Raw genomic sequence first — 19,445 nt, 5'->3', positions numbered from 1 at the left:
CTAGAGGTGTTCATGCCAGGCATACAGGGAAAAGAAAAGGGAAGAGAGTCTGGTCCTTTCTGTGGGTGTATTGTAATATGCAGACCCCAAAGCAGAACTGAGGCAGCCTTGGTTGGTGTCCTTGCAGACAGTCTTTTCCAGCATTCTCCTTGCTTGGCTGTTATTGTTGTCATTTTCCTTTGGGTTTTTTTGGGTGGAATCTCAAGGAGCCCCAGTCTGCAAGATGTTGTGACTGCAGAATATGCACCCAGTAGAAGCTTGTGCTCAGCGAGTCCATGTCTGATAGCCTTCCGTGGTGATGTCTCCTGGTTAACAAGGTGCTCAGGACCCTGAGCAATGGGTATATGAAAACATAAGGTAGTAATCAGAGAGAAAATTACATGGTTTTTATAGGTCATATAAGTCTAAAGAAATTAGTTTGGGTTTTTTTCTTTTTTTTTTTTTGACAGAGTAATATCATTATCCAAATGAGGCAGTCATCCTTTTATTGCCCTCCATTGGCTTTTCATTGTCACCCATGCACCATTTTCCCACAATCTGTGCTTTACTTTGCACAGGTATTTACTATTCTCCAATTGTTTCCACTACTTTGAGATCTGATTTTCTCTGTTTCCTTTTCTTCATGTTTACTTTTTCCTTACAATGCTTCTCATTAAACTTTTTCTTCCACTTGACTGACTCCTTTCTGATTGTTTTTATGCTTTGAGAAGAGTGTCTTTTACTATCTCAGATGTACAAATTGTGTAGCTTAATTTATCTTCATCTTCTTCCACCATACAGTATAGTTCCTTTAACCACACCTGGTTTCCCCAGGTCAACTGATCATGTTCAGAGACCCTGGTACCTGCTCATTTCCTGAACAGGAAACTGTTGACTTTCATCTCCTCACTACCGCAGGTAACTCCAGATATTCATTCGATATTCAATATTGTATGAGTCAGAAGGAGATTATGAGATAGATTGCTTCTTGTGTTTAAAAGGTGCAAAAAACGGTAAAAGCTTTTCATTTTGCTTACTCCTGATTGGCTCTAAAGAGATGGGAAAGTGGAGATGCAGACAGTTCCATACCTACTTGGAAGGTTCCAGTAATGAGAAAGCATTGCTCTGGTCTGTCCTGCACCTCTCCATGATGCACTGAGGGCTGTGAATATCTGAGTTACTGTGAGCACTGGAGCAGATTTCCTTCCCTGGCTTGTCAAAGGCTTGGTAGAGACCAAGTCAAAGTACTGTGAGCATTCCAAAACCAAAGGCTAATCAGACCCTTCCTTAGTACAGTGAGCATTCATTACCAAATTTCGGGGCTCATGTTCCTTGGAATGATTGCTTAAAGAAGGCACAGGTAAAAAATGAAGGAGTATGATGCATTCTTTGTATATGACTCCTCTCATGGAATAGGTGGAGGACGTACAAAACTACAATGAATTAACATGCAGTAAGTGTGCTCATACCTCATATACTAAATAAACAGCTCTGCTGGAGAAGTGTACCTGACCACAAGGCCTTTACCAGCTTTCATAAGAGCAAAATAGGCTGTATGATATTTACTCAGTTCTTTACTCTGAAAAACTTTGGAGTTATCTATCTTAAAATAAAAAAAAAAAAAATCGACACAAAGACACACCACACACAAACAACCAAAGGAAAAGGGGAAAAAAAAGAAAACCACAAATACTTTCTGCTTTCTAGTTCTTGTAGTTTCATTTTAAAAAAATCTCTGAATCCAACCCAAGGTGAGAATTGTTTTATTGTATCAAGGAAGTAGTCTATATATTGCAGCACCATATCCCTGGCAGGAGCCAGGGTCTAAATATTCAGTTGAAGACACAGAATTTTGTGATAGCAAATGAGGACTACACTGCTTTAGACCCAGGTCCCTTATGTTCCAGTAATTCAAACTGTTGTAATGATGGAGATCCTTGTAGCATACAAATGATGCCATGAAGATTTTTGCCTTTTCTTTTATACCCCTGTTATACCTTTTTACAACTTCTGTATTCCTAGTGCTTTTTGCCTACATTCTTGGACTTGTTTGTCAAGCTAAGAGACTAAACATTTTAGAAGCTTCGTAGCTAGGGATCAGTGTGCCCCAGACCCCAAGGTCCTCTCCAGAACACATTCTGTAAACCAAGATAGAACCATCCAGGGGAAGGTTCCTTGGGGAGGGGGGCTCACTTGAGCCTCTCATTGGGGAATCTTTGACAGATATGCTAATTAGTAAAACCTATAATGTTATACTCAATGTTGGGGAGACAGAGATAGACTCGGCGGGGTGCATCTCGATGCACATGACCTGGACGTGTGCACCTAAGGATCCTTAAAATAAATACCAAGGTAAAATCCCTTTTCCCCTTCTAACCGTGTATGACTCTTGATTTTAAGATCAGGAAAAGGCATCACAAGCATCAGATTTCTGTCTATTCTGTTGGATTTAACCTGAATTTGGTGAAATAATGTGATATTGCATACTGACAGCCTAAATATCCAAAGTGAGGAAAAAAAGGGTTCCCTTTTTATTGGTTTTGAATTTGCATCTCTCTATTATCACTTCTTGTCCTTGTGTTATTAAAACAAGGAGAACAGAAGCACTGGATCTATATTCTCTGGACCAGCCATGGTTTCACATACTTTTTATCACATTCTAGAGGAAGCTGTGCTATTGTTTTATACAATGCCAGTATTACTACAGCACTTCAAACAGATCTGTGAAATGCAATTCCTTCTATCCCTGCTCTTACAATTACCTAGGACATTAGAAAAGATCCTGAGCCCAAAAAGTTGGATTAAGATCTCCACTTCTCCAACATCTGTGTTCGCTGTCTTTCTCTCATTTGTTTTGCAGTTCTTGCTCAGTCTGGGACAGGTTACAAATAATTGCCCCCATCCTAACAAGCAGGCAGGTCCAAAGGCAGCTGGTTTTGCTGTTGTGCCCTAATGAGTGAATGACTGAGCCCTAAAGAAGATAATTTCTTTTCTCTTATCCATTATGTAGCATCAAAACCTGAATTCAAAACTTTCTGCAGTTTTAAGAGGTCTTCCCTCAGTGTCAGGGGTTTTTTCTGAGTAAACTGTGCCCCTGATACTACTCAGACCCTAATTACTGTAAGTCAGGCATTTATTTCTTTCCACAAGAAACCCTTTTGTGTCACTAAAATACAAAAATGCCTAACTGACTGACTTCCATATAAAGGGGGAGGGGAAGCAGCCACACATAACTTGAGTTACTCGAGCATAAGCTATTTTTATTCAATTGAGACCTTTAGTTCAGATTAGGATCATAGCTTCCTTTGAATGTACAAGTTACTTTGAGTTCTTAGTTCAGTGTTGAAAAACTAACACTCCTAGATATCCTGACCTGTTCAAATAAAAATCCATTAGGAACTTCTGAATATAAACCTCACTGAAAAGTTGAACTTACAAAAGTGCCTGTCTGCATTGTATATTAATCTTTACAGAAAAATAAGGAAACAAGCTAAAGTAGCAGGGGAAAAGTCTTGTTTGTATTTTGCCTCTTAATATTGGGAGAAGAAGACCAATAGGTTATAGCAACAAATTTATAATGGATGCTGAGAAAACAATGGAAAGGTTATGATAATGGAGAGAGGTATGGGAATTTTTTCTTCTTATATCTCTGTGTAGTAAGAAGCAATTGCACCAGTGTCAGATTCTCTTTGAAGACTATTGGTTGGTTTGCCTGTTTATTTATTTATTTAACATATATTATAAGGGAAATATATTTTGTTATAGGCTAATATTCATATAATAATAATAAATGACACAATTTTTATGCTATTACTCCACTGTCTTAATAAAGAAGGCCACTGTTTTAACAGATGGAAAAGTCAGAACTGACCAGGAAGAAAAAAAAATAAAGCCAAAACTCTTCTCTAAAACTAATACATATGAAGGAGGTTGTAATTATTTCCTTCTCTGTAACTTGCAGCAACATATTGAAAGTTAATAAGGATAAATGTAACATTTACTGGGTAATAAGAGATTGTGGAAGGAAATAAACAAACGTAGGATATAGTGCATCTAAGTAAACACAAAGGTTGTAAAACCGTCAAACTCAAATATCAAGAGCACTGCAAATTAATGCTGCACACAATAGACCCTTTGGAAGCTAACTTAATCCACCCCATGTATCTACATGAGGGCCATGCATAACAATGCATGAGCTGGATTTCCATTAGAGTTTCCTCTGCAGGCTGTCAGTTGTTTGAAGAAATAACAATTTCCTAGGCATGAAAGCTTTTTCAGAATGTTCCCACTGATGTGTAATAAAAGTGACTTTACTTTTTTTCGTTCCCCCCTCTCCTTCAGCCCCTCCCCGTGAGATGTGACTTCTGGGGGGAGAAGAGGATGGACTTAGACCCTTGGCCCCCTACCAGTTTACCTTGCCTGGATTATCAGTGCAGGTGTTAAAATAATTGAAGGTGTGGTAGGAGATACAACCCCTAATAGCTTTTCCTATATGGAGATTACCTAGGTAGAGAATGCCAGAGTACCTGAAGAATAGGCAAGTGAGTACCTTATTAACATAGCACCATTCAGCGGCAGCTGCATATCTGGAAAAAAAAAACCTTTAAAGAGCCTATTCATCTATGTTAATGGGCCCATTGCACAGTACATTGTGTGGGAAATTAAGTCTCTGGCTGTGAACTTCCTGTGCTGTGCAAGCTGCCTTGACTCTTTTTTATTGCTTCAGTGTTATTATCTCCTCCTGGAAATAAAAACAATCATGTTCTCACATTTGAGAAGCCAAAACATTCCCAGATAACAAACTGGTTGAAAGTTTCTTTTGTTTCCCTTATTAAGTGAAAAAATATGTTTTGAAATTAAAGTAAACCCTAAATTAACATCAAAGCCCATCAAATTAGCTGAGCTGTCATATGCATGACAATGTTGGGTTTTCTTTTTTCCCCCCCTCCCCTGTAAAATACACAATTTAAATTGCTTTCGTATTTATTGTTCCTTCCTTGGAATTAATTTTTGCCACAAAATATGTTAATTTATTCAAATGAGACATGATTTTTGAATGTTTGACTGGCAAAAGAACTGCTTTCCTGCTGAAAGACTGAGGTAGAAAATAATATTTTTTTTGAAAGCATTTCTCAAAAATATAGCCTCTTTCCATTTTAGAACAGAGTGGACCATTTCTTTAAAACGAGGTCAAGGAAAGTATATTTTAAAAAATTGCTTATTCAACTTCTTTTCAAGCTTTGTCATGAATTCGAGAGTAATAGACAAGGTTGTGCAGTCTGTATCACCTTCAAGAAAGACTTATCCTCAAATATTTAAACAATTTTCCATCCTCTCTTTATGATCCAAGTGCTGCACATTGCATCATCGTCATCATTATCATCATTATCTTCATCATGCTGATAAAAGGACTAATGATCAATACTAACTGATTACAACTCAATTAAGGAGGATCTTTTCAGTGTAAATTTTTTTTAATTTTGCCTCTTCTAGTCCTTCTGCATTTTCAAGTTAACTTAATATGTTCCACTATTTAACATGTTTAATGAGCATACTGGAATATAAGTAAAATCGTTATTTAATGTGCTGCACTGCTTCCACAGTACGTACTCAACTTCCCTTGGGCAACAGGAATATATAAAGAGCAGCCAAAAAAACCCTGAAATTTCATGGTTAGAAAATGGAAGTTCTTGATATTAACTGCAATAGAATTTATCTCTTCAGATAAGCAGTTGTCTAGAAGCCTTGACGAGATGGCCAGGAGAAGCTCTGAATCAGTTACCACGCAGTAGAGAGCGTGAGGAAGCCACTGTGGGAGCAGCTTCCTAGTAAAGATCATCATTTTATCTAGTCTGTCTGCACAGACATCCCTTACAACCATCCTATTATTTTGCATCAAAGCCTTATCTATGAGCTCTTTGGGGCAAGGATGGCTTGGCACACATGGCACCTTGCTCTGTTTTCTGTGCTTGATAGTGCTCGACAGTGTTATCATAATGCAAATTATTGTTGTTCCTGGTCGGGACTGCACTGAGTGCTCTTCGCTTATCTGCAAGTCTGACAAGTGATAATACAGCAACATCAGAGAGGAAATCAATATTTCATATTAGTTAATGATTTAATTATGGAAATTCTTCCCTTAATGCCATTTGTTAACTAAAGTCACCATAAATTGTATTCTGTTCAGCTCATCTTTCAGTGGCACTCTGAATTACACCTTCCTGACATTTAGATATTGGAATATTAAACAGATTTCTCTTTCCAGTCCGGTCCAACACTTTGTTCACAATGCAGGCCATCTGGGAATGTGTACCCATTAATGATCTGGGAGGCACTGTTAAGAGTTTGCATATTTTAAAAGTCAGAGAAAATTAGAACTGCAGGAACACCAATGTATCACATTCCCATTACAACAGATTTGTCATCTACATTATTTCTTTTTTTCCAATAGTATCTTGCATTGCATTTTTTTCCTCTTTGCACGTGTGTTTATTGTTTAAAACAACATGCAACTTCTTTTCTTTTTTTAAGGCTGCCATTGCACGTTTTATAGTATGCTGTGGAGAGTTAGAAATATAGAGTGAAGTCCCAGGCTAGCAATTCCCATTTAGTCAGTTTTACACAGCAGTATTGTTTTTATATAGCAAGTATGCTGTTGGCATTTCAAGAATCACAGAAGCGCCAGTAATTTGGGTGCAAGCAAAATTTTTTGAAGCAGTTCCTGTAAAGATAATTCAGATTAATGGGCCATTTACAGTCTTGCTAACTTACTAACTGGCTATGTGCTCTAGGTAATCAGGGTGACATTACTGCCGGCACAAAAATGACATCTCGTCATCAGAAATTTTCTTCATTGGCATGGAAAATGCCAGGCACATCACCTCTGACTGTGTGGCCACCACATCTATTAACCTTATTGATTTGGAGTCACGCTGTGCCTCACTGGAAAACTACTCCCTGCTGAAAGACTCAAGTGGATCAATCCTGAACCGTGAACAAAAACTCAATAACTAAATGTGGTAGGCACCTTTCTCCATTAAGTATTCCTCAAAGTAAATCACATTAGAGAACATCACTGTGAGTAACTTACCTTGGGATTCCATGATCTCCCAGAAACTAACAGGGAAAATAGCAAAATAGGAAGGCAAAAGATTGCATATTGCTAAACATATCTCTCAATCTTGTTCTCAAATGTCTATCTTTCTATCATGATATTTTAATTTTATTCTACAACTCTGTCCCCCTTTCTAAACCTTAAAAATTTTTCCTTGCTGTTTGTTTTTCATTATGTTTGTCCCTGGTAAGTCATCTGATGACAGATGATTATGAAAAAGAAAGTTTTCTATCCTTTATGAACTCTTCAGCATTTTCACGTATTTATCAGCATTCATTTTTGAGACCCTCATTGTGACAGGGTTTGAAAATGAAACAAGCCATATAATTCCTTTCAGCCTCATACAGTTAACAAAGAAGGCAACAAAAGGACTTCCAGAGCTTCATATTTCCTGGCAAAAGATAGAGGACGGCAGCAAGCCCCATTCATATTTAAATGTTCCTGGCTTTGGAATTAAAAGTCCATCTTTCATGTTACCATTTCCGTTCCTCGCTTTTTGTTGGTGTTTGCTGGCTATGAAAACTCTGTCCCAAACATTAATGTGACTCTTCAGTTCAGTCTGCAAAACTTCTATTCTTAGAAAATATTCCTTGTCACAGACAACTGACAATTTCTTATACAGCACTTGCAAATCATTATAGCTTATAATTATCTTGCAAAACTGATTTAGGACAAGAAAAGTGTGGGTGAAACCACTCTGTGCACATGTGAGTAATGACTGATTATAGCTGAATAAGTTTTTTAAAGGGGCCAGAGGGACCCTTCTCAGAAAAATTATTTACATGAGTAAGGGGTACAGGATAGGATCATTTCTGTTGCTCAGTACTGCTACAACTTTGATTTTGCTCAAGGGTCTGATCTGAGATCTTGACAGCTAAAACCTGCAAGCAAAGGGTTTAATTTTGCATTGGTTTTGGTGTTAATGAACAGAGCAAAGTTCATTAAAGATACTCCTTGCACTATGTTCAATCCTGCCTGTCATCTGTATACATAGTTGTATTACATATTTTAATATTTTATTTCAAAGAAAACTCTGGATTCTGCAAAAAAGGGGAAAGAAAATGCAATGGCATATTAGAAAATATTATCAGTTACTTGGGAAAAAGTGATTTCTCAAAGCCATGTAAAAGCCTGGAAAGTATTCTTTTTATTCCTTAGGAAATAACCCTGGGTATCTAATTAATATCATGAAATTAAGGCCATTTATCTGAAAAACTGAAAAAAGATCTATATATGCACCAAAGTTCAGTGTTTGTCCCTGAGCTCTAACACAAGATATACTGTGTGAAAGTCTAACATGGGATACACCATGTATCATCTCTATTTAGAGCCCCTAGGCAGGAAGTATGGATAAAAAAAATAATCAAAATTACTGTTTTTCTTTACTGAAAGCCCTCTAAGGAATTCATTGGAATGAGTTCTGTCTGCCCATCTAATTGATAATTATTTAATTAGCAATTTATAATGATAATGGGATTTTACCCCCCACTAGTCCATCTTGTCTGTAAGAAAAATATAAGTAGGCAACCTTATGTATTACTTTACCACTTTCGGCAGTTGGCACAAGATATTGTGGGCCAGCGTTGTGATTTCCTACAGTTAAACCATAAAAGCAATGTATTCATATATTTCCTTTGCCCACAGTGTTTCCTTTTCTCATTACCGTGGGTGACTGGCATTCTCACAATGTGTGTGGGTGCGCAGGCTTGTTGTGTCACCGTGGACAGTTCTAAGAGCAGCTTCATTAGTTCTTTTTACAACAAAAGCTAGGGTTTTTTTCCTGCCTTCTCTTTCTTTCCCTTAGTTGGCATGCGGGTTGAATTCTTCTTGGACCCCCTGCTTGACTTTTTTTTTAGAGCTCCTTTTGAACAGTGCAGCAGTGTGAACACTAGGAATTGTAACTGATAGACTGTTTGCTGGAGAACTCATGAAAGTTCTCTTTGTTCACTTCACATCAACCAGGTTTATGCAGACCCTCCCCCATCTCAGGGAAAAGGAAATCCACTTTTAATTATACATTGATGGGAATCACTGTATAGTGAAATTGCATCAAGTGGAGAATGCCCACTTTATTCTCTTTTATCTAAGAATCCAAAAGAAGCACTGGTGTAAAAAAAAATGGATATGCAAGCATAGACTTCCCAATATAGAGCCAGGCCTGCCTAATTTAAATCAATCTGCCAACTCCACTTCCAGTCCTGATTAAAATTTTCAGCTGAATCTTTGCACTGTGAGGGTGTCTTGTCTTTAGTCCTCGAGCCTGAAAGGTCTTCTTTTTGAGACCTTACTGAAAAAAAATTCCAAAAACCAATATTCTTTAATGTGAAAGGAAAGAGGTGTAAGCATAAGATATTTTTTAAATTTGAACTGAATATAGATATTTTTTCCCTTTTTTTTCCCTCAGACAAGCATATTGAAATTGTGTAGAAGAATCCTAAGGACAAAAATAAAGGAGATATAGCTAGTGGCAGAATGAAGAGATTGCATAACCTGGTGAGAAGTATAAGTAAATAAGAGAAGCACTTTGTGTCATTTTATGTTGTTGTGCCCAGTGAAATGAATGGAAAAATTTTCAGCAGTACTTACAGGGACCTCTGAGATTATAAATCATTTGAGTAATCTGCTAATAAATATGTAAAGTTAATTTTCTCTCTTTCTTAAATTAATATCACAAGATACCATTAATAGAGACAACGAAGCAGGATATTCAGCTGTACTGTGTATACTATCAAAGTTTACTATGGTTATGTTTGTCTTTTGAATCTTCCAGTACAAAAAGGAAATACCGGCATTTTTCTCAGATATTTAGAAAAGAAATATTTTTGAAATTGTTCTTGGAGATCTTTTTTTTATTCTTAAATAACTTTATCTTAGTTGTTCCAATTCATTTATTTTATACAATTTAGTACCTGGTTTTTTTATATTTCCTGACAAAAAAAAGTTAACACCTGTAAAAGAAGTGTTGTGAAGACCAAAGAAAAAGCAGCCTGCCTAGAAACATTGTATGATTCTGCCCATATATGTTTAAGCAGACTCATGTAAAGGGAGTTGGGTAAGACAAAAATGTTCTCCATGGATATTAGGAGGAATTGGGGCCTGGCAAATGAAAGAAGGTGATGTTGCTAGATCTTACCTCAAAATCCTGATTACCTTAAGGTCAAAGATGTCGCTGTTGTGGCGGTCATGACACCCATGGACAGTGCCTCTTTCAAGGGCCAAAAACGCCGTTTATTAAACAAAGCAGCCTCTTTTATACACCTTTTGTATGTTATCATTCATGTTACATATTCATTGGCTGCTAAACTACTACAATAGACTCATTGGCTGTTACTAACGACAACATACTACCATTGGCTACCTGTGGCATAAGCATTTAAACACTCAGAAAAATAACAGGTGCAGATATGTTGCTGTTTTCTCCTTCTACTGTTTAACTTTCTTGCTTCTGTTGATACTACATTCTCATGGGTAAAAACTAATTGTTTTTCTTCTCACGGACTTTTCTCACAGTCCTTCCCTAGCCAAAGTAACAGGCCTGAGCCATGATTTTACAAAGGCAACAAGGCCTTCATTTTATAAGGTTTTGCTTAAATGCCACACAAAGACAACAGTGCAATTCTGTCTCGCAGCAGCACCACGAACGTGTTGAGCTGGACCCTTGTCTTAGGGAAACAAATCTGTGCACTACATCCAAGTAGTACGTAGGAATACTCCATCCAGTTTCCACCACCAGTACTGGATACCCTCCTCTGCTGCATGGTCAAGTCAAAAATGAATGACTAATAATTCTTTTGGCCCCATTCAGACTTCTACTCCTCTACTGTCCCACATTATCCCAGATTTTCTTCCAAGAACCTTCAAGTGTAACTTTATTTCTCCCCCAGCAAAGGTCTGAACAAGAGAAAAGCATGTGGATATAGCCAGGGGGGATGAGGAGCTGGATGAGGCAGAGATTAAAAATTACGTAGTCTTGAAGGAACTGACTTGGAACTAATCCATGACAAATCTTCTAGTCTAGGATATCCAGTACAAAACAGCTGTGAGCCTGGTAAGTCTCCTCTGAACTTCATTTCTTTACTCATCTGCAGTTCTCTAAGTCATCTACAGATATGTGTAGTGACAGAGAAGTTCTAAAATGACCAGGAGTTTTCCACAGCAATTTTTATTTATTTGTTGGGGCCATGAGTTTCCAATTTGAACATAAGGCTGGGCCCAAGTCTGTAAGATTACATGAGTCTCTCCATCAGGGGTCTGCTATGCCGCAATGGGAACACCATAATTTTCCAAATGGTCATAGTTTCAAAGAACAAGGAAAACAGGAGACATTTAAGAGCTAAATACTAAATATTTTGGATATTTTTTGACAAAACAAAGCACTTTGTGATGTTATACCACATAAGGCGACTTGAAAAGGTTCATTAATCCTCAGGAAAGAAAGGAAAGACTTTTAAAACACAAACCTCAGTCACATCCCAGGACTAAATCTATTATTCAGAATAGGAAGCAAGTCAGCTTCCAGCCAAATGAGATTTCACTGCAGCCAACCATTAAAAGACACAGAAGCATGGAAATTGAGGCCAAAGTAGCTGGGGAGACTGATCCATGCAAAGGAGCCTCAAGAAAAAGACTACAGTGGAACAACTGATGCACAGCAGGAATTGCCTGGAAGTGGTGCCTCTCTGCCTGCTGTGAAGGAATCATCCAGAGAGAAAAAGATGGGAATGGAACTGACTTGGGAAAGGCTGAAGGCAGGAGCCTGAGAATCAAAAAGGTAGCTTAGAAATATGGTAAAAAGTAAACCTTAGGTTTGATTGTTCTGGTTTGCTTCCTTTTTACATCCATACTGGAGGTTATTTAAGAGTCCTCAAAGACCAGTCGAAGGTTTGCTGCTGAGAATAAAGCCACTGAGATGGGTAATGTTCTTACAATAAAAGAGTCAAAAAAAAGTGGGAACATTTTCTTGTCATGACTTCGTTGTCTGGATTCTCTACAGCTCTCCTAGAATAGACCAGGGCCACTCCTGCTTTCAGTGAAGTTGCTCATTCATTTACTCCCTCATTCAGTTTAGAATCAGGACATTTTTTCTTTAAAGTTCAGAAAAATGTAGTTCAGCAAGTTTCCTTCTGTGGAGAACTTAGGATCACTCTTTAAGAGAAAAGCCCTTGAGACAGACGTGCTTTAGTTGGAGTTCTGCTGAACTGAATTTGCACATTAAGTACTGTACCTTGCTCTTGCTTGCTGAAGCATCCCTTAACACTACATGTGTGTATAAATAAAGGAAAATGGGATACAACCTCAGGATTTATGCTGTGTCATCTATGAAGAGGCTTGGGTTACAGGGCGAGCCAAGAATTGCTGGGTTGCGCATACACAAGCCATATCATCCATTCTCAGTGGTATGCAGTGGAAGACAGCCATGCCACTAGAAGATTCACCAAGCCAGACTTCCACACAGCTGGATTTTTCTAGTTTAAGCTTACGTTGGAACCAGGGCTAATGTAAAGCTAATTTTAAATACGTAAGATGTAAGCCCATAGGTTCTTCAGTAATCTTAGGTCTCTCTGCAAGAGCATTCTATTCCGTATAATGAAATATTATTATTAATAATGAGAGGACAGATTTTTCCTGATTTTTCATGTTGATGAAATGTTGCCCAAGTCCTCATAAAGGTAAGGATGTGTAATTGAATTTTAGATTGACAACACTAATGATTAAACGCCCATCTTAAGCAGATGTCCTGAATTCAATCACTTCAGACCTTAGCAACAGTTTTCAGGCAACTGTCACCATATTTGTTGAGATAGAAATGAGATCAGAATTTCTGTACTCTGCTTGGTTGTGTGTAGCCTCCAAGGCTGACATCTATTAATGGAAAAGCCTTTGACAATGACACGTCTCTTTTCGTAAGAATCTGAATAGCAGTGACAGATCAGGAACCTTATTTTGATACTCACTGCCTATTTTTCTTTTCTCCTCAGTTCAGACATACTCATTTCATTAAGTTGGGTCATTTAGGTCAGGCAGCCTTATAATTATCTCCCAGGACCAAAGCTTTGGCTGAACTTTTAGTTCAGAACATTGTGTCTTTGCTGGGACCTGGTGGGGTTATCCTCCATTTCACTTCAAAATTACGAGGACGGATTCTTCTGTGCTTGTGTATACTTTGTATACCTGCCAAGTCCTCTCCTTCCATTCCTTCAGGTAGTCTCAGAAGTCACTGATTATAAATGCTGATCTGACTCTGTAAGCTTTCAGCAGCACACCTGAGGTTCCCGTTTTCTTTCATGGTGAACAGTTTTTCTTTCTTTCTTTGACTTTTTTGAGGAACTGATTCCAAAGATTTTATTCACAGTAGTTAACAGGTGTGAATTGGTGTTTGCTAGCATAAGTGTCGTGCTGGGTAGCCCTTTGTTCCCTTCCTGCTGCTTCCCTGCTCTATTATGGCAAAACTTACTTTAATAGGAGTTTTTTTTAATGGTTTGTACAGTGTGTATTTTTAAAGCACATTATGGAATAAAAGTGAATACCTATCAGAACAATGTGTTCCTCTGAACCTCTAACAATTGGGCAGATTTCTTGATTTCAATGGACACACTCCAGAACAAGGGACTTGTACCACCTGAGCAGGAGTGCTAGAATCTGGCCCTCAACAGATACAGTTTTGTTTCCACCAGCATGTGCCAATTAAAATGATTCTGCTGTAATAAAATATCAGGAGATAGAAAAGGAACCGCCGTGAACTGAGGCAATACTGAAGAGTTAAGCGCCTTTTCAGCTGACACAGATCCCCTGCTCCATTGGCGATCAATGGCAATAATGACATTCACTTTGCAAGGTAGTGCTGGGCTGCTGAGGGCTGATTCTGATGCCAGTGGCTGGTGTGAGTCGTTGAGGGATATTAAAAGACCATGTTGGATGGGCGGCAGGAAGATCTGAAGCCACCAGAGATGCGGAGCAGAAATAATAGGAGGAGTGGTAAGAGTGACACCATTTCCAGAATGTCTGAATTAAGAAGGAAGGCAGGAGAGGCTGAGCTGTGTTTGAAATACTTTGTCAGCTCAGTTACAAGTAATTGTAGATAGTTTCAGCTACTAGTGCCTCAAAAATGAAAATGAACTACTAAAAAAAATTTTAGTTTTACAAATCTTAGCAAGAGTGGGTTTGGCCAGCAAACAAAGCCATTAAAAATGTTCTTTCTGATAAGTATTTCCCTTTCAATGGGAATATATAATCTACTAAGTCTCTTTACACCTGTTTCATGCCTTTGTAACATGACCCAGCCTCATGGATGCTTCTCCTGATGTCCATAGTTTGAGAAGACACTGAATCCTGGGCTCATATTAAAAGGAATATCTAAAAAATACCTGTAGAGATAAGAATGTCTATACACTGTGGCTATTTTTTTTTGTTTTGCCTATTTCTCTTTACTGTGGCTAACATTGCTTGTTTTAATAAGAACTGCAATTCTTGTATTTGCTGAGCCTTTCAGTAATTACAACTTAATTTCTGTGCTGTGGCACCATTTCAAGCGGATTTCACTATTACAGATTTTACTACTTTAATTTTAAATTGACAAATTTACAATTAAAAGGGCAAATTGACATTTGCCCTTCACAGCTCAATTTCTTTCTGTTTTCCTGCTTAAGAGTTTAAGTCTGAGTTTTTATTTTTCATACATGTCTGTTTAAAATCTCATTGGGATGGAAGAAATCCAACATCAAACAGTTAAAAAGAACCCCAAAACCAACCAACCAAAAAAAACCTCAAAAAAAGCCAAACAGAGGGGTTTTAAGAGCAAAGAAAAAATTCTTATGAAAAAAAGAGGAAACGTTGCTGCATCACTAATATGCCAGGACATACAGCACTCCTGTATTCTTCAACCACATTTCTTTTTTATCTCACAAAACTCCACCTCTTTTAAGAGCTCTCAGGTTTTTTTATTCCCCATAGACTTTGTAACAAACCTTGCAAAATGCCTGGTGCTGGCATAGGTAGGAAAAGGACCTTGATAAAGAAAAGGTTTATCCTTGGAAGTAGACACCTCTTCAAAACTGAAGATCTTTGTAAATCTGCAGAGGTCCATTTCCAGTAACCAGAACCCAAATATGGAAGGTTAATTTTGTAAAGTCAGACATTGGAAGGGATAGACCAATTTAGCCAGTGGCAGGTGACATGAAAAGCCTGGCAGAAAGGAGCTACACCATAAATTGTTTTTAAAATAAATCAGTATTTCATTGAAAGGTAAATACTTTGGAACAAAGACTTTTTCCTTCTTTTTTTAAACGGGAAACTTGCTTTTCCTCTAATGTCCAGTTGGGATGCTGAAGGAAGAATGTGGTCCTGCAATTCCTCTCCACCTGCAAATTCACGCTTTAACCTCTAGAATCACTTTGCCTGGAATCCAGTGTTTTGACACTAAGCATTTTCTCAAAAATAGTCATATAATTGTTTTCAAATAGTTAGAAGAAAAGTCAACATTTTAAAAGATGATGCAAAATAACTTGTGTTCTCCAGATATTTCTATTAATGTATTCTTTAGCTGTCAGAAGTACAACTGTAGTTCAGCAATTACCTGCATTACATTCACATCTTCCTTTTTCTGTTAAATCATGCACACACATTTTCAATTTATTAGCACTGAATAAGTGGCCAACTATTTCTAGAAGCCTTGTAATGTGTAAATTACCCTAGCCAGTTCTAAGAAGGAATATGTGTCCATGAAAGTGAATTACTCACAGATCACAAATGAAACCATCTTTTCAAAATTATTTCAGATGGTCTAATTATCTGCAAAATGTAGGATTGGTTTTGTACTGTTGACATTTGTTAATATGCACCAAAAATGCTCATGGCATTTTTGTATGCACAGCAGGGAAATCAGTATGGAACTGGAACTTGTTGTTAATAAAACTTGAAAAGCACAGCTTAAGGTCTTTGCCGAACTATAAATGGTTTAGGCCTCTCAAGCCTACATACTATCTTAGGGTGAGAACATATGGAAAATACACATGAAAAAGCAATTACAGAAAGATTTGGGTTCGGGGTATTGATATTAATTAGAGGTGAATAATACTGATTTGAAAACTTGACACTTCAGAAATGGCAAAGCAAAGCAATCACTGACATGTCTGAAATTTGTATTACCTGTCCAAGCAATTTTCTTCTTCCTTCTGTAAGTGCACAGTATTGTTCATTTCAATAAGATATTACAGACAGAGACTAGACATTCAATTCCCCCTTCTTCAGACAACTGGGATTTAAATATCCATTCAGTTCAGTAAGTGGCATGTCTATCATGAAACTCCTTTTTAACTCTATGTCTGTGGTTGCCTATGCATGGTTGATATATAATTAATAGGCATTTTGCATCCTTCTGAAGAGCAGAAATATGTACATCAGTCTTTTGGGTTTTTTTAAATTTGTGATACAGGCAGTGGATCACTGGCACTGAGTATCTATAAAAATGATAGTGCTACATGTGTAAGAAAAAAGATCATTTACAGAGTTAGATCAAAGACAATAAGGTTGGTGACATACTCAAAATCAGTATATACTTCTGTCTCATATTAAGGCTTCTCTATCCATAAAAAAATGTTCCCCTGTTATTCACTGATCTGTTTTGATTTCATTTTTCTTGAAGCAAATTTAGTACCAATAGTATGTGTGTGCTGGGAGTGGTTTGCAAAGAAGAAAGATCTGTCTGATGGGTTGTGACCTGAGTGTGGTTTTGGGTAGATGCATTAAATGTGGTTTATTATCTGTTCATCTTCAGAATCAATACAGTGGGTGCAGCAAAGTCTGCTGAAAGTCCTGAAAGGAGTTCCTGAAGCTCAATGTTGAAAGTGTAAATGGAGCATTTAAGTAATGTCAGGTCACAGCGGGAAAGAAAAATTAAACTTTAGAAGCAGCCTTCAGCTCTTGGCTATCAGGAGACTCTTCCAGGTTTACTCTCACAAGACATGAATATAAGAAGCTATTTTGGACTGGAGAGTCAATGGAAGAGATTTTGCAACAAATAAGAGAAACTAAACAGGATCTAATTATAAGGATCAAATTATATATCTCCAGACAGAATTCAGCAGGGAAATTTTGTTGCAGTGGGGATACTGCAACACGCATATATCAAACCAGGAGTCCCGTGGAAAGGAAATATATATGGACAGACAGATTCTTGCTAGCTGTTTCAGAGATGTTTATTTCTCCAGCCGCATGGCCGGAGCTCTGCCCAGGAACTGTTCCAGTTACGGGACCAAGGGTCCTTCTGCCCGCGCAGGGAACACAAACCAACCAATGGGAACGAGGCTGAGCAGGGGCAGGAAACCCCGTGTCTGTGCCCTCAGGGCCCCTCTCCCAGGGCTACACGGCAGGGGAGGGACCCCAACACCTCACCCGTTCTATTTTAATAAAAGGAGAATGAAAACAACTGGATAAACATAACAAGAACCGTTTCAAGACAAAACAAGCCACCCTCCTGAGTCTTTAAATGTCCAAACAGATTCTGTGGAACATCTTAGGGCTGACAGAAGGGAGACAGAAATCTCTGAGCATGCTTTGTGGGGAAACTGAGGCAGGAGAGGGTTTAACTTCTTCCCTCCCCCTTTTCATCCCCCACTCGGCATTGGAAAGGGATTTTTGGGGAAACAATTGGCAAAAGCATGGTTTTGTGAGGGAAACCATGGATGAAAAAACGGATTGGGAATACACTGGGGGTAATAGGACATAGGGTAAAAGGGAAAGGTGGGATTAGGAAAGGGAAACTGTAGGGGGGGCTTACAATAGAGATACTGTCTAACATGACTACGATTTTTTGCATATATACTGCCTTTTACAGAAACACCATCAGGCCCAGTGACCTGCGATGCTTGTAACCCTTTTCTCCCTAGTACAATATTAAATTCCACCACCTCTCCATCTCCCAAGCTTGGGATGCATTTTTCAGGGTTATTCTTTTTAATAGCAGTTCTATGCACGAATATGTCTTGCTGGTTGTCACACCTTGTTATAAAACCATAATTTTGCTTAACATTATACCATTTTACTATCCCTAAGATCTTAGTTACTATGATTTTTTCCTTTTTCCGAGTGTCTGCTGTTTTCTGTCTCGCTGCGTCTTTGCTCTCTCCTTCGGTCGCTCCCGTGTTGGAATTCTCGGGGCTGTTGGTGCCTGCGCGCTCTTCCCGGGGTCGCGTTCGGGGCTGCGCGGGCCGGGCTGGGCCGTGCCGCTCAGTTCTCCGTGCGTCGCCTCCTCTGGTCGCAGCTTCGCTGCCGATGCCGGGCGCTGCACCCACGTCTCGGCCGGGCCCCCGAGCGATGACTCCCCCGCGCCCTGCTCCCGCGCGCGTCTCGGCTGGGCGCGGCTCCGTTCCACCGCCATCGCCGCCAGCCGCCGCCCGCGCGCCGCCTCTCTCGGCCGGGCGTTCCTGGGGCTCGCTCCACCACGCGCTGCACGGGGCCATTCGGGCACCGCCGGGTCCCGCCGCGCCTCGCTCCGCCACCGACACTGTGGCTCGCGTGGCTCCGCCCGCGTGCGGGAACTGCCTCGCTGCTGCTCGCAGAGCGCTCGGTGCACGTGGCCTGGGCCGCACGGTCCCTGCGCCAGGCTTCCCTTCACCAGGACACAGCTGACATTGCTCAACAGTCTCGGTAACTAAATAATATTCACGAAAATATTCTTCCATTGGCATATATTTTGACTCCAGTATTAACTGTGTCCAAACGGTTTTCCAAAAGCCCTTGGTAAGAATTAAATCCCAAGAAACATAGAAAAAGTTCTTAAACAACCATGCCAGGAAGTGTTTCAGTTCTTTTTGAGCTTGAATCAAGCTAAAATTTACAAATCGTTGTTCAAGAATCATTTTAAGTTTAAGATAAATGTCCATATGTGGCTCTGAGAGCCAAGAGTCTTCCCACGGTTCCTCCATAGTTTAGATACGGAATAGCAAAGCAAAACCAAGAAGAGGAATCCAAAGTTTCCAGGGTTTACTCACACAAATCAGTCGCTTAGGGATCGGGGATCGTTCTGCTCACAAATCTCCACCATTTGTTGCAGTGGGGATACTGCAACACGCATATATCAAACCAGGAGTCCCGTGGAAAGGAAATATATATGGACAGACAGATTCTTGATAGCTGTTTCAGAGATGTTTATTTCTCCAGCCGCATGGCCGGGGCTCTGCCCAGGAACTGTTCCAGTCACGGGACCAAGGGTCCTTCTGCCCGCGCAGGGAACACAAACCAACCAATGGGAACGAGGCTGAGCAGGGGCAGGGAAGCCCCGTGTCTGTGCCCTCAGGGCCCCTCTCCCAGGGCTACACGGCAGGGGAGGGACCCCAACAAAATTGCTGAATTTTAA

The 19,445-nt window shown here is 39.3% G+C and overlaps 1 long non-coding RNA gene across 3 annotated transcripts in view; it reads left to right on the top strand.

Moving 5' to 3' along the window:
* The window catches only part of LOC125330964, an 88,557-nt gene that overhangs the window by 12,967 nt on the left and 56,145 nt on the right, over positions 1–19,445 (top strand). For 2 of the 3 annotated variants that reach the window (XR_007205792.1, XR_007205794.1), the window contains one exon: positions 814–897. This is a non-coding gene — a long non-coding RNA (uncharacterized LOC125330964). Of the gene's footprint in view, positions 1–813; positions 898–6,770; positions 12,392–19,445 lie in introns of those variants that run through there. The other variant, XR_007205793.1, reaches the window with a different exon arrangement.

Source organism: Corvus hawaiiensis, chromosome 10, assembly GCF_020740725.1.
Source record: "Corvus hawaiiensis isolate bCorHaw1 chromosome 10, bCorHaw1.pri.cur, whole genome shotgun sequence".
Taxonomy (NCBI): Eukaryota; Metazoa; Chordata; class Aves; order Passeriformes; family Corvidae; genus Corvus; species Corvus hawaiiensis.
The sequence above is the reverse complement of the archived record's forward strand: the minus strand, read 5'-3'. Positions and strand labels throughout refer to the sequence as shown.